Source organism: Miscanthus floridulus, chromosome 3 (assembly GCF_019320115.1).
Source record: "Miscanthus floridulus cultivar M001 chromosome 3, ASM1932011v1, whole genome shotgun sequence".
In the NCBI taxonomy this organism is placed as follows: Eukaryota; Viridiplantae; Streptophyta; class Magnoliopsida; order Poales; family Poaceae; genus Miscanthus; species Miscanthus floridulus.
In genome coordinates, this window is record NC_089582.1 from 145,287,283 (window position 1) to 145,301,836 (window position 14,554).

At 46.1% G+C, this 14,554-nt stretch overlaps 1 pseudogene; it reads right to left on the reverse strand.

The window, feature by feature from the left end:
• Nucleotides 1-10,890: 10,890 nt before the first annotated feature.
• Nucleotides 10,891-13,878, reverse strand: LOC136547394 (3-oxoacyl-[acyl-carrier-protein] synthase I, chloroplastic-like; annotated as a pseudogene).
• Nucleotides 13,879-14,554: the final 676 nt, after the last annotated feature.

Sequence of the window (14,554 nt, forward strand, 5' to 3'; positions counted from 1 at the left end):
CGGCATCTCTTTTCGAGGCACGAGGAGGTAGGCTGTGTTTAGTTGAGTGAAATTTGAGAATTTGGCTATGGTAGTATTTTTGTTTTTATTTGGTAATTAATATTTAATCATGGATTAATTAGATTCAAAACGTTCGTCTCACGATTTTCAACCAAGCTGTGCAATTAGTTTTTTTTTTTGTCTACATTTAATGTTTCATGCACGTATCGTAAGATTCGATGTGATGACTACTGTAGTATTTTTTGGGAAATTTTTTTGAACTAGGCGTATGATTTGCAATGCAAGAGGACAGGACAGGACAACGTCCAAGTTGCGGTTTGGCCGGCGTACGTCGATGAGATTTTCTAGAAAAATCTGTCAGAGGCAGTTTAGCTGGACTGCTGATGGCTGATGCCCAATGCCGGCGCCATCTCAAACTGTGCCAAACCCATAGGATTTTAATACCTTCCATTACTCAGGTGAGTTTTCTATGCTCCCGGGAGTAACTACTCTCTCCTCCTAGCGGTACATCAGAACCCCAACAGGAAAAACGGCTTCATGCATGGCACATTTGAATGCCACCAACGAGAAAATATCGGTACAGCAAATTGGAGTACGTGTACTCCTTTTAAAATATAGTATTTATACATAGTACTTTTTAAAATGGAGTATATGTACATAGTTTTTAGGATAGAGTATTTATACATACTTTTTGGAATGGAGTATCTGTACATACTTTTTTAAAAGAATGGAGTATGTGTACATACTTTTTGGATTAGAGTATTTATACATACTTGCAAACATACGCAAAGATTTAGATAGTACAAGTGCATACTAAACCACACGATCGGAGTATGTGCATACATTCACGTATGGAGATATACAAAACAACGAGAGTATGTATTCATACTTATTTTGAGAAAAAAATATATGTGCATACTTTTGTGAGAAGGGAGTATGCGTATATACTTTTCTCAACAAAATTACACCAATGTAATACTCACATGCAAAAATCAAATCGTCAGTACTAAAAATTCAGAGATAATTGGATCAGCCTTCACTGCCTATGCCTGCACCGTATCCCGCATGGAGCCGCCGGTGGAGCAACAACTCATGCGGGCAGGATTGCACGAACCAAAATCCATGACGACGGCGGGCAGCGGATGCCGATTGGAGGAGCTTCACGTGGACGGAAACTCTGATGATCGGTAGTCTCACGTTGAAGTCCGATCTGAAACCTATGGTGGCAAAAAAATCAATGCTTAAAAATCCAAATGGAATCTGAATCCATCAGATGCGAGGACTCAAGAATAAAAAAAATGAGGCATCTGTTCAAGGAGGCATAGCGAGAAAAGAAAAGGATAACCGATGCTTGGATCTGGATGGAGTGAGGCACCGTGGGAGACGGGCGCCGCCGCCAGCCAGATGTAGGCTCCTCAACCGTCGCCGATCCCGGTTGTGGAGCGAGCGCCGCCGGATCCACAAGGCCAGGGGAGTGCCGCCGGATCAACTGACCTGGATCTGGAAGCTGTCGTGGGGCGCCGTGCGGGTCGGGCCGCCACCGCCGCCAGGGACGCCTACCGCACGGGCTGGCGGTGCCATGCGCGCGGGGAGGGCCGTCGACGCAACCGGCAGGGTCGGGTCCGCCGCCGTCGTGGTTCGATGGGGTGAGAGCGCCGGGATGGCGCACAGACTTCGCCACGGAACTACTCGGCGGGGACGGAGCTCGGACACCGGTGGGCTCGCGCAGCCCGGCGTGCCCGCTGGACGATGGTGGCGCTCACATCTCCAACGGGGCCATGGAAGAGAGGAGGAAGGAAAGAGGACGGCGGTGACTGCGAGATGCGTCAGGTGGGGCTCCGGCATGAGATGCTTGTGGATCTTTCTATATAGATCAGATTAACGGGTCTGTTTTTTAAACCCGCTAACGTTCCACGGGTGTATATGTGTGTAATTAAGAGCAGAGTACGTGTGTCAGCGTCGGGCAGTAGCTATCGTCAGCCTGTTCGTTTGGCTGTGGCTTGTCGTAAACGATCGTAAATTTCCAGCCGGAACAGTATTTTTCTCTCACACAAACCAGCCAGCAGTACTTCTTCACGAATCAGCAACGATACGAACCGGCCAAACGAACATGCTCGGAGCCCTGGGCGAGAATCACATTTGATTTGATTTGATGGATGATCGATCAGACCAGGGCCATAAATTGGATGGATGGGGTTGGGAGGCCCGTGCACTCCACTGACTGTCAGTCCGTCACGATCACCACCACCACACCATCGGCTTGTGGCGCTGGCGCTTTTCTTTGCTGTCCGTCCATCCGTCGGGATGTCAATTGATTCCGGGCGTCCATCGGGGCCTCCTGACCTCCGATATCATCCAGTTGCATTGCGTTTGCGTCGCCGGGCGGATAGGCAACCCAACCCATCCAAGTCGGTCGTGTGTGTTTCGTGTGTATCCCGTGAAATGAAATCCACCTCCACCACCAGGGTTTCAGCGCTGGATCGATGGCTCTCGCGGTCGTCGCGGATCCGGCGGGCCTCCATCTGCATCTCCATCTCCATCCATCCATTGGCTAGCCGCGTTCGTGGCGCCACGCTCATGCCGTGCCCAAGCCAAAAAACTAGCTAGCTACCCGGCCCGCGCGGCTAATTCTTCCGTGGCGACGGCTGGCCGTCTGCCGATCGGACGCCGGCCGTGCAACGCTGTCTAGTAAAGCAAGTTTGCTTATACATTCACCTATATATATATATATATATATATATATATATATATATATATATATATATATATATATATATATATATATGGAAATTATTTCCTACTCCCAGGGAGTAGTTACTCCCATGTCTATATCTCTAGATTTAGGACGTATATGGCCCGATGAAATATATTTAGATAGAGTATATAATCATACTAGACCATCTAGAGTACTATGTATGTAAAGTATGCAAGTATACTTATGGTATATGGTTATACTTGTTTTATATACTACTATCATAGTATTAAATAACATATTAAAAATATGGGCTCTTTTGAAAAAATTTCACATAGTAAAAATCTGGAGTATCTTAATATGAGTATGTCAACACACTCAAACTGATAAATGAGTATGTACACATACGCAACGTGATTTATTGATCATGGGAGTAACTACTCAGGAGTATATAAAATGCACCATATATATATATATATATATATATATATATATATATATATGTATGTATGTATGTATGTATGTATGTATATATATTTATATTCACGTTTGTTCCACTCATGTGTCGTGCTATCAAATTTATGATTTTTTCAATGCTTTTACCGAAAGTAGGTGTTTTGCTGTCAGCGATTTACAAGCTACTTATATATGTCTTGCTTTTATACTCGCATTGGCAGGCATCAAACCTCAATATATGGAGACGAGGAAAATTCAATCTGTGCTACGTACCGGGCCTCTGAAAATTTAAGGAGTCTTTTACTTGTATGCCATTAAAAAAGATGGTCTAATCGTCTATGTCCCTAAAAAGTTCGATCTATCGTCAGTGTCCAAGCTCGAAAAACTTTTCTCTCTCACGCCATTCTGTCCGCCTTCTGTTTGATTTGCGCCGTTTGGCTGTCCTGACGAGTGGGGTCCGCTGTGGCAAATGACCTCAGTTGCCCCTTGCCGTTGGAATTAGAGGTGGAGGCCGTGTTGACCGGTATTGACCGCTCTCACTCTCCTCATCTGGCTCGACTCCTCCGCTCCCTCCTCTATCCCATCACCGAAACCCAAACCCTAGCAGCGATTGTGGGCGGTGGCGTCGGGCGACTGAGCGTCAGCGGGCTGCGGCGGCTGAGGGGAGACAAGAATCCCATCCCTGGTTGCGGCGGGGCATGGGATAGTGGAGCAAGGGAGGTACCGTGGGCAGCCCGGATTGGCGGCGCATGGCGGCGAACATGGCGGCGGCCGAGCGCCCTTCATGGTTTCGAGACGGGTGAGTTCCTCTTCTCCTTCGCTTGCTTGTTCGTGGTGATTATGGAGAGCTAGGATTGTTGTTGCTTGCTCTTGCTAGTTTGTTTCCCCCTTTGTGATTGTTGTTGTTCATCTGTAGGATGGACCCAATTAGTAGCTACAATCTAGAGTTTCGGATTATTTCTGAAAATATGCGTGGGGGGAAGTGGTATGGCGTGAGTGAAGTTGTGGATGTTGATCGTGCAAACTACAGAAATGTGGTTAAAGGTATTGTGGATAAGTATCCTGGGCGCTATGGGGATACTTACAGTGTGTTTTACTGGTGCCATGACACAAAGATGAACATCCCCCTCACCAATGACCATGACTTAGTTGAAATGTTTGCCAAAAATAAAGCTTCCAAGTGTTGTTGGATGAGTTTAGCCTACTATAAACCCAACACTGTGCCTCCTGTCATCCCTTCTTGGGATCCAATTACTGAGCAATCTATTGAACCACCCATCACTCCTTCAATGGCCACTCCTTCCATTGCCACTCCTTCCATTGCCTGTCCTTCCAATGCACCTCCTAGCATTGCAGAATCAACCCAGACAAAGAGCACAGCATGTGCAGATGATGACATTCTGGCAAACCCAAACCCAGAGAATGAGCATATGGGTGTTGATGATGAAGGTTTGTACCTTGACCTTCCACCACCTCCAAAGCCACAACAACCAACACCTCCAGAAGATCAGATCCAAACTGCCACCACTGAAAGGTGTCCAAGTCCAAAGCCAGCTGAATCTGAAACTGAGAGTGATAGTCCAAAGCCAGCTAAATCTAAAACTGAGAGTGATGCTAGTTCAGGGTCTGATGATGAGTTTGATCCTGAAATGGACCCTGATGAGGCAGATGAAATGGTTAAGGACCATGAGCCTGACTACATGGCACCTCTTGAGTATGACAAAAGGAACCCCCCCATGTGTGTTGGAAGCATGTATCCAGACATGTTTGAATTTAAGATGGCTTTAGCTACTCATGCTGCAATAAAAGAGAATCGATATTTCATTCAGAAGAGTGATACAGGAAGGTACCGAGTGTACTGCCTCTGGAGGAATGAAGGTTGCCCTTGGAGAATCCATGCATCAACCATGAGTGATGGCAAAACAATTCAGGTGATTTCCTCTTCTAAGTTCTAATTGGTGCTTCCATTGTTATATATTCAAACTTGGTGTTTTCATTGATATTTGCATGTTGTTTTCATTGGCAGGTTAAGAAGAATCCATCTATCCATGAATGTCAGAGCCAGAAGAGGACTGGTGTTCCTGTTGGCTGCACCAAGTATTGGGTTTGTGAGAGAGTTATTGACTGGCTGAAAGAAGATGGGACTTTGGGTACTACTGAGTTGATTAAGAAACTCAAGGATCATTTCAAAGTGGAGATGCCCTACATGAGAGTGTACTATGGTAAGAACCTTGCTATGGACAAGCTTTATGGGCCATGGGACAAGAGTTTTGACAACCTGTACAGATTCAAGGCACAGATAGAGAGTGAGAGTCCTGGGTCAATGGTTGTGATTGATAACCACATAATAAACAACAAGCTCAGGTTCAACAGGCTTTTTTTTTCAATGAAGGCTTGTGTTGATGGATTCCTTAGTGGTTGTAGGCCCTATTTAGCAATAGATAGCACTTTCTTGTATGGTAGGTTCAGGGGCCAGTTGTGCATAGCATGTGCAGTTGATGGGCACAACTGGATGTATCCGGTTGCTATAGGTGTCATAGATTCAGAAACCAATGATAACTGGGTGTGGTTTATGGAGAGGCTGAAAGAAGCAATAGGCACCCCAGATGGTCTCTGCATAAGCACAGACTGTGGACAGGCAGTGATGCATGGGGTCAGTGAGGTTTTTCTAGAAGCAGAACATAGAGAGTGCATGTACCACCTTGTACAGAATTTTAAGAAGAGATACAATGGCAAAATTTTTGATGATCATCTTTGGGCAGCTTCTTATTCTTGGTCTGAGTACTGGTTTGACATCCATTATAATGCAATGGCTAAAGCCAAACCAGAGGCTATGAAGTATCTGTTACAGACTCACAAGAAGTTGTGGACTAGGAGCCAGTACCTATTTGGCAGCAAGGTTGACTATGTAACAAACAACTTGGCAGAGTCCTTCAACAAGTGGATAAAGAAAGACAAAGGCAAGCACCTTGATGACTTGCTGGACACTTTTAGGCAGAAGTTGTTGATTAAATGGAATATGAGGAAAAAAGTTGCAAACAAGTTTGAAGGGAAGATCCTACCTCACATTGTTAAGAAGTTGAGGGAGGATAGCTACAACTTAGACATTGATGTCATTACTGAAAGTGATGGAGTTGCAGAAGTATGTGCCAAGGGGAGCAGTGACAATGCATTCAGGTTTGTGGTGAACTTAAGACAGAGGACATGTGTATGCAGAGTGTGGCAAGGGACTGGATTACCTTGTAGGCATGCTATTGCCTACATCACCTCAATTCCAGGAGCAAAGCTAGAGGACTATGTAGATGACTGCTACTCAGTTGAGAAGTTCAGAGCTGCATATGGAGGTGTGATCCCATCCATTCCAGACAAGTCCATGTGGCCCAAAGCCACACATGGATTTTTTATGCACCCTCCTCTATTGAAGTCCACAGCTGGAAGAAGCAAGAACAGGCACAAAGGAGCACTAGAAGGAGGTAGCAGGAAGAAGATAAAGAGGCATGAGTGCCCTATATGTCATCAATTAGGGCACCACTGGTACACCTGCAAAAATGGTGATCCAGCAGACATAGCTGCAGTGGAACAACAAAGGTAAACATCATGACTTGTTTCATCAAGCTCTTTCATCACATTGTGATATTGGCTAATTTTTGCTTCATGTTGCCTGCAGGGGTCTCCCAAAGAAGAGGCAGAAGAAAGCAGCTTTAGCCAACACAGAGACAAGCATTGTTGTTGCTAGACAACCTGTTGGGATGGTTTACCCACCAAATGAGGCTGTGGAGTTTGCAGTACCCCAGAAAAGGAAGAGGAAGACTTCATCTGCATCAAGTGTCAAGAAAAGCAAGGCCTCATCTACAAGTGCATCAGCTTCAACTGGCAGGTATGGTTGTATGCATCTTTTCCATTTGAGTGCTCTTTTCATTTCATCTTTTTCATTTCATTAGTACTACTTTGTGACTGTTTGTTTACTTCATGAAGGTCTGGAACTGGATCCAATGAACCTGTTCCTCTCCAAAGTGTGTTCCTAGCCCCTAACCCTGCCAGCACTGAAGCAACAGGCAGTGCCACAGTGATGGCACCACTGAAGGAGCAGGAGTCTGTCCAAGTTGCCAGTCCTCCAAGGAAGAAAATTGCTGTCAAGAAGAAGCTTACACCAAGGAAGGATGTATGCCGGGTTGCAGCTGACCCTTCCAGCCCAGCTGCAAATACCAGAGGCAAGAAGAACCTACAGCTTGGTTAAAGAACAGGTGACTCCTCAATGGCCTTTTGCTTGGTAAACCTGAGAACATGTTGGTGATGAAAACTTATCTTTTTGTGGGATGAAAACTTGTTGGAAAACTTGGTTAAAGCACAGGTTTTTGCTTTGTTGAAAACCTAAGACAATGTTTGTGATGTGATGATTTCCTGTGATGTAATGTTGGTGAAATGAACGAAACTGAACTGAACAATGTTGGTGATGATTTCCTGTGATTTTCTATGATGTTATGTAATGTTTGGACAAGTTAATGCTAGTTTCATCCAGTTTGGACTAATTTGATGTTGTTGATGTCATTTTGGTTCATGGTTAAGCATTGTTGTGGTCTAAAATGCCATTGCAACCTTCATTCATTGATTGTTCATCCATACATGCATAAACATACAATGGCAAACACACACACCTACTTCTTCATTATTGCATACATGGCAAGAAATATTGCAAGATAGACCAGCTTCTCAATCCATTTAAGCTGTTGCATAACCCCATCTGCCCTGTCTTGAACTCCACCTCTGCCAGCAGCCTGGAAAGCTTCATTCATGTTGGCCACTTGAGCTGAAGCTGCTGTAGGTGCTGCTGCCACTGCCTGCATAGCCACTGGATCCATTGCCTGTATAGGCAAAGGAGTAGCATAGCCAGCCTGTGATGGAGTGACATCCATCTCATCCTCCCACCTCCAGAATTGGCACCCACCAGCCTAAGCACCAGATTATTAGAAGAGCGCTCTTATTAGAACCACAAGCACAGATTAGAAGAACAAGAGCATAACATGAACAAAGAAGAGAGACAAACCGAGAAGTAGGGACACTTGTGAAAGACACGACTGGTGTTCTTCTCTGTCCTCGCGGTGAAGCGATTGGCCAGCACTCTACAGTTGGGGCAAAAAACGCGCCTAGTGAGCCGCCTCTCATAAGAGCTTGAACCTTCAGACATGGCCATGGAGAAGAGAGGGATTGAGTGGACAGAGAGGTGAGTGGGAATGGAAGGGAGGGGGTGGCTATATATAGAGCAGGGCAAGTTGGCGCCAAGGCCAACCTTGTTGGCGCCAAAAGCCATCAGGTTGCCGCCCAGCAGACAGTGGCACATGAGAAACAAAAGTTCCAGGGGCATTGAAGTCATTTGCCACACACATTTCACACCGTCAGTGCGTCAAGTAGACGGAATGGCGTGGGAGAGAAAAGTTTTTCGAGCTTAGACACTGACGATAGATCGAACTTTTTAGGGACATAGACGATTAGACCATCTTTTTTAATGGCATACAAGTAAAAGACTCAAATTTAAGACCCCTGATTTATCTTAAGTAAAATGGTTAGTAGTACTACAAATTACTAGCAATTACTAGTCTAATGAATCAATAAAAACCTCCTCTCCATGACCAACCCACATCCCCACAACTCCACAAATCTACAACTCCTGTAGCCCTCTACCTCTCACGTCTCCGGCCTCTTTATCTTCCAATGCATCCACACACAAGCTCTCTCTTTGAAATTAAATTCCATCGATCAAGGTTTCTTTCAAACCAATTTAGATTCGTGATTTTTGGATTCTAATACATGTTATTTTTTATTGAATGCATCTTGGACATTGATAGTAATGACTTGTGAATGGAATTTAAGTTACTCCAAGGTTTCTGTAGAAATTATATATAAGAACTTATGACATTTTGATTTTTCTCAAGGGGTTAATTCATATCATGAGTCATCTACTGCATACAGAATTTCGTAGACTATTCCAATGATTGTGGCATCAGAAGAGATATTTTCTTCAACCTTGATTTTTTTTAAATCCTACATGCCTTGTACAATGACACATGAAAATTCATTGCCCTAGCTACAATAGTAAAAGGACCGAGGATATCGCGCAAATAGGTGAAAATCTAAAATTTGGAAAGTGATGCTTGGGATGAGCAAGTGCATTTGTTGGCTTTCGAGCTGTAGCGGCTGCGGGCGGGAGAGTTGGTTCTCCAATTGATCCTTGATGTTGGCCCTTCTGCATCATCCAGCAAGGCTCAGAAGTTTGAGCTATTAAGGTGCGGTTGACAAATTACAACTTAAAATGTAGAAGGCGTTAGAATAAGGATTTTCAATTTCTCGCAAATCCCAAATCAGAGATAAAAAACCTCTAAAGCTAATACACATTGTATAACAGTTATTAAACAAGTATAGGAGTCAAACACCTTCAAAACATAGGGATAAAAACCGAAATACAAATTTTAGTCTGGGGGAGGTGTCGAACCGCACTAAGTCTGGTATTTTGCAAATGTCCAGATCATATATAAGCGTACTATTACATTTGGTCATTTACACATAATACGTGTTGTCATTTGTCCTGAAATATATCCACAATAAGTCTGCAAACTGAAAACTTTTATTGATTATTAGGTCATTGATGCCGAGGGTGTTTGTGTCTTTTCAGCCTTTATTTAACATCGTTAGTCTCCATCATGGAATAGGGGCAATGTGAAGCTTTGAATTAAAAAAACAAGGATAAATCTGCTAAAGTTTAAAAGAAACAGTATCAAACATGCAGTTAGAGTTGAGAGAACAATTCCACAATTGTTCCTAAATTTTAAAAGGTGGCATGATACCAGTACATTCAGGCACTCAGCCATTCAGGCTAGCCTAATGCCTATATATATAGGCGTTGCAGACTCTTATATCTAAGCAGGCCTCCAAGACACATAACAAGTGCAGCCCATGACGAAGTATCCAGGGCTAGATCTACTTCTTGGGGAACGTGGATTTTTGTTTGTAATCTTTTATTTATTCGTTTATTCTATTAATGGTTGTTTGGTTTGAGAAAACACTTCATCTAAAATAGAATGATAACGATCCATCATGGACCATCCTATGAATTTTGGAGGGAGAAAACCTATTGCTCAACCTTAAGCTAATTATGAGCACGTGAGGAGCAAGGAGTGAGGTGTGGATCATTCCATTCAACTCTCCAAATAACCAAACAGAAATATAAATAGTAAGATGTGCTAACAGGACCACCTTTTATTTACCTCTAACCAAACTGATGTAAAAGTTCTTTTTACTTTATTAATAAAATCCAACCCTTCTCTCAAAAAAAAAAATCTAGCAAACACGTAAGTTAGGCAAAATGGTGTAAACAGGCCAAAATCCATCTTACAACGCTGCCGCACTAGTGATCTTTTTTTTTTCTGTCAGTCGGTTCGTTAGCTTCAACATTATCTATCATCCGTGACAAAGGCCCAGACGGTGGCACCGTGCCAAGCATCTGGTCCATATATACATACATGCATGACAAAAGGCCCTGTTGTCTACTGCGACGACCCTGGGAGATCGAATTTTCGTTTTCCCTTGATGCTGCCGTTTTACACAACGCATTACACAAACACAACACAACAAACAATTCTGTATGGGAACTTTTCACTATGGCTAGAAAACATCAAGGAAGGCATAGTATCATGTTCTACCAAAACATGTAGTATAGTGGTGTTGCTGCAGAAACGTGCGACGCACCGTCTTGGCCACTCATAGCCATTCACAAGTCACCAGGGTATGGGCTTGAACGGTGCGAACACTGCCACCGAGTTGTGCCCACCAAATCCAAACGAATTGGAGATACCTGCATGCCAGAGGGAGGAACTCATCATCATCACCACTACACCAGTGCCATACTGCCAGGGAGGGAGCAATTCAGTTCTGTACTTGTATGCATTGACAGTTCGCCACTCACCGACGTGTACCTCGTGCCGCTGTTTTACCCCACTCACCGTGTCAAATTCATAAACTGCCGGCTCAGGATTCTGCAGTCGATAGAGCAAAGCCAATAGACAAATAAATATCACTACGCTTTCGTTACGTACAAACATCACATTTGTATAACAACAAGATGGAAATTCATTCGAAGCTTGATTCAATTTCTCGGGGACCAGTAGTTTCAGAGATGTAAATTTACTGAACTTGTGCAAACTTACGAATTGGTTTATGGTCGGATGCACCCAGCCGGTGGTTATGGCTTTGACGGTAGCAATGGCTTCCAGCCCGCCGGCCGCGCCAAGGCAATGCCCGATCATGGACTGCGAGAAGACACCCACACAGATATCAGTTACATCATGCATCATGCACGAACTTCATGCCAAGTTGTTGCAGCAAAAACAGATCATCGTCAATTCGTCATGGCGCAAGTAAATACAAGATCGATCGAGCACCTTGGTCGCGTTCATTTTGATCTGGGACGGGTTCTTGAACACCTGCTTCAGTGCCTTCACCTCTGCCAGGCAGTGCCGGCCCTAGGGGTAGGGCACGAGGTGCGACGGCCGAGGGCCCAAGCGAAGGAGGGACCCAAGTCCAGATATACAAACACCCAGGTCCTATAGTCCATTAGACATTAGCAAACTAACGAAAAGAGAGACATAGAACTGGCCCGGTAGCCCAAAAAGACAATATCGGCATTTCTTTCCTAGTTTCCGTTCCGCATGGCCATCGGATAGAGAGGAGGCGAGGAGTCACGCTGCACACAATACACTCTTATCGTGAGTTCACGACGTGAGTCTTATACACGCAGAGCTGGTGAGCCACCGCCGCGAAGAGCTAGACTACCGGAGACACGATCACGGCGCACGAGGACGGCGACCAGGCATGGCTCCACGACGACGACATCTTGATTCTTGGCTTCTTACGAATTGCGATCACCAATCAGTTGTTTAGGTCCAAGGTATTTTTTTTCCTTTTTATTTTTAATCCAAATTAATTATTTGTATAGTATTTCAGACTTCTAGTACTTTATACCCATATAGTCATATTTTTCTTCTAATTTAGATGTTAGAATTTTAGAATGTTACCTAAGAAACATTTGTCATGGGTGAGAAAAGAAAACGAATATATTGCTTTTTTAATCTACATTGTTCCTCGATAATTATCATACATCTATAAATATATTGCTTAATCTACATTATTCCTCGATAATTATCAGACATGTTAAATTAAAAATATATTATTGAATTTGCTTTCGTTTTGTAAGTAAAATTAGTGCCTATATATTATAAAATTTTATACACGGTGAAGAGGAGCTGTTACGACGAAATCGCAGAGGGACCTTAAAATCCTAGAACCGGCACTGCTGCCAGGTCCCCGGCAAGCGAGGAGGTCGCGTGAGCGTTCACGTAGTTCACCTGCAGCAGCGGATGCATGCATCTCATATTCTCACTGGATGGATCACCACGCAGCTTACTAACCCGTTCACGCCAATGCAATGGGCGAAGCATTTCGGCAGGCACCATACCTCCTCCGGCGCCACGCCGGCGTCTTCCAGGCTCCGCCTGATGCACGCCGCCGCGCCACGGCGTCGGGCCACGGGTCCATCAGGTGGTGAGTGTCGTAGCTCGCCGCGCCGCCTCCCATGCTCGAGGCTCTCCATGACCTGACAACCAAAGCATCATCCATCCTCATCATCAGCTTGCAGTGTGGCACAAGCCGCACGCACCGCACGATGAACAGTAGCGGCGAGCACAGACGCACGCACACGTTCCCTCGAGAGCGCGGCGGTGGCACGCACGTACCAGTACCCCGGCGCCTTCGCCCAAGACGAAGCTGTCGTGGTCCCTGTCCCACGGCCGAGACGCCAGCGCCGGGGTCGCCGTTCCGCCGCGACAGCGCCCGCAGGGCCACGAACCCGCCGAGGTAGATGGGCGCGACGGCGGCCTCCGCGCCGCCCATGATGTCGGAGCGGCCTAGCCAGATCTGGTCCGCAGCGTTGTGGAGGCAGTGGTTGGACGTGGCGCAAGGCCATGGAGATGGAGTAGTTGGGGCCAAGGAAGCCGATCCCGGCGTCGATGGAGACCAGCGCCGACGCCGCATTGGGCATCGCGAAACGGGATGGTGCAGGAGGAGACTCCCCTCGGCCCCTTCCTCATGAAGTCCTCCACCCCGGCCGAGAATGTCGTCGCACCGCCATTGCCGGAGCCCACGACCACGCCGGCGCGTTCCTTGTCGATCTGCGGGCAGCTGGGATGGTTAGAATAGATTGGTGGGGTCGGCAAAGCGGTGAGCGAACCACGTGCGTGGTGTGTGATCGGCCGACCTTGTACATTGCTCTGGAGCCAAGGGCGAGCCCGGCGGAATACGAGGGCCTTCCTGGCGGCGACTGAGGGCGTAGCGCTGGCAATCGTCGAGGCGGCAGTCGCTCTCGTCATCAATGTGGCCCTCGCAGGAGAAACCTTGGATCTGGGCAGCGAAGCGGGTGGAGAACCAGGAGGCGTCGAAGAGGTCGATGGGGCCGGCACCGCCACTCCCGGTGAGGAGGCGGTCATAGTATGCGCCCACGTCGTTGCCGAACACCGACACCACGCCCATCCCCGTGATCACCACCCGCTTCTTCAGGTCCGACTCCCACGTGGCGCCCGCGCCATCAACACCGAGACGCGGCGGGGCAGAGGTTGCGTGCACAAGGGCACGTCGGACGTCGCCATCGCCACAGCCATGGCGTCGGGGAGGACGAGGGTTTGCATGGCTGCGGCGGTCGGGAGGTTTTGGGTGCACGCACGACCGAGCGGAATCAGGTGAATTGCACCCGTATATGCACCATTAACTGGACTCTGGTCCCACCGGAAGGAATGAAGAATCAATTAATCAATGAACCAAATAAAAATTTCCCAATTGATCGAGAATTCATCTTACTTTACCAATCCTATTGAGCTGATTGCAGTACCGTGCTCAATGTCTAACTGAAAATGATTGATTATGATAAGCATGATGTCGGTGTTTTGAGTTACCATCGACGAGTAAATTTGTATTATTGCACGTCTGACTCAGATGGTGTGCTTAGAGGACATGAGGTTTATACTAGTTCAGGTAGAAAGTCCCTACATCCAGTTCGTTGTTGCTGTTCGTGTTACTAGCACTGCAAGTTTGTAGTATGGGGTACAAATGGGCGAGAGAGGAAAATGATCCCAAGTCTCTGGTGGAAAGAGTAAACAAGTGTCAAGAGCTCGATCACTGCTCAGCCGTGTGTTCATGTCATGTTCTTGTGTGTTTATCTCGTGTTCTGATCGGTTCGGGGTGATTCGATCGGTCCTCGATGGGTCGATCCTCTCCATGGGACGCCTTGCTTTCCCTTTTGTAGGCCAAGGGAAAGCATGGGTCACAACGGAGAAAAAGAGAAGAATGAGAGGGAGAAGAAGTCCT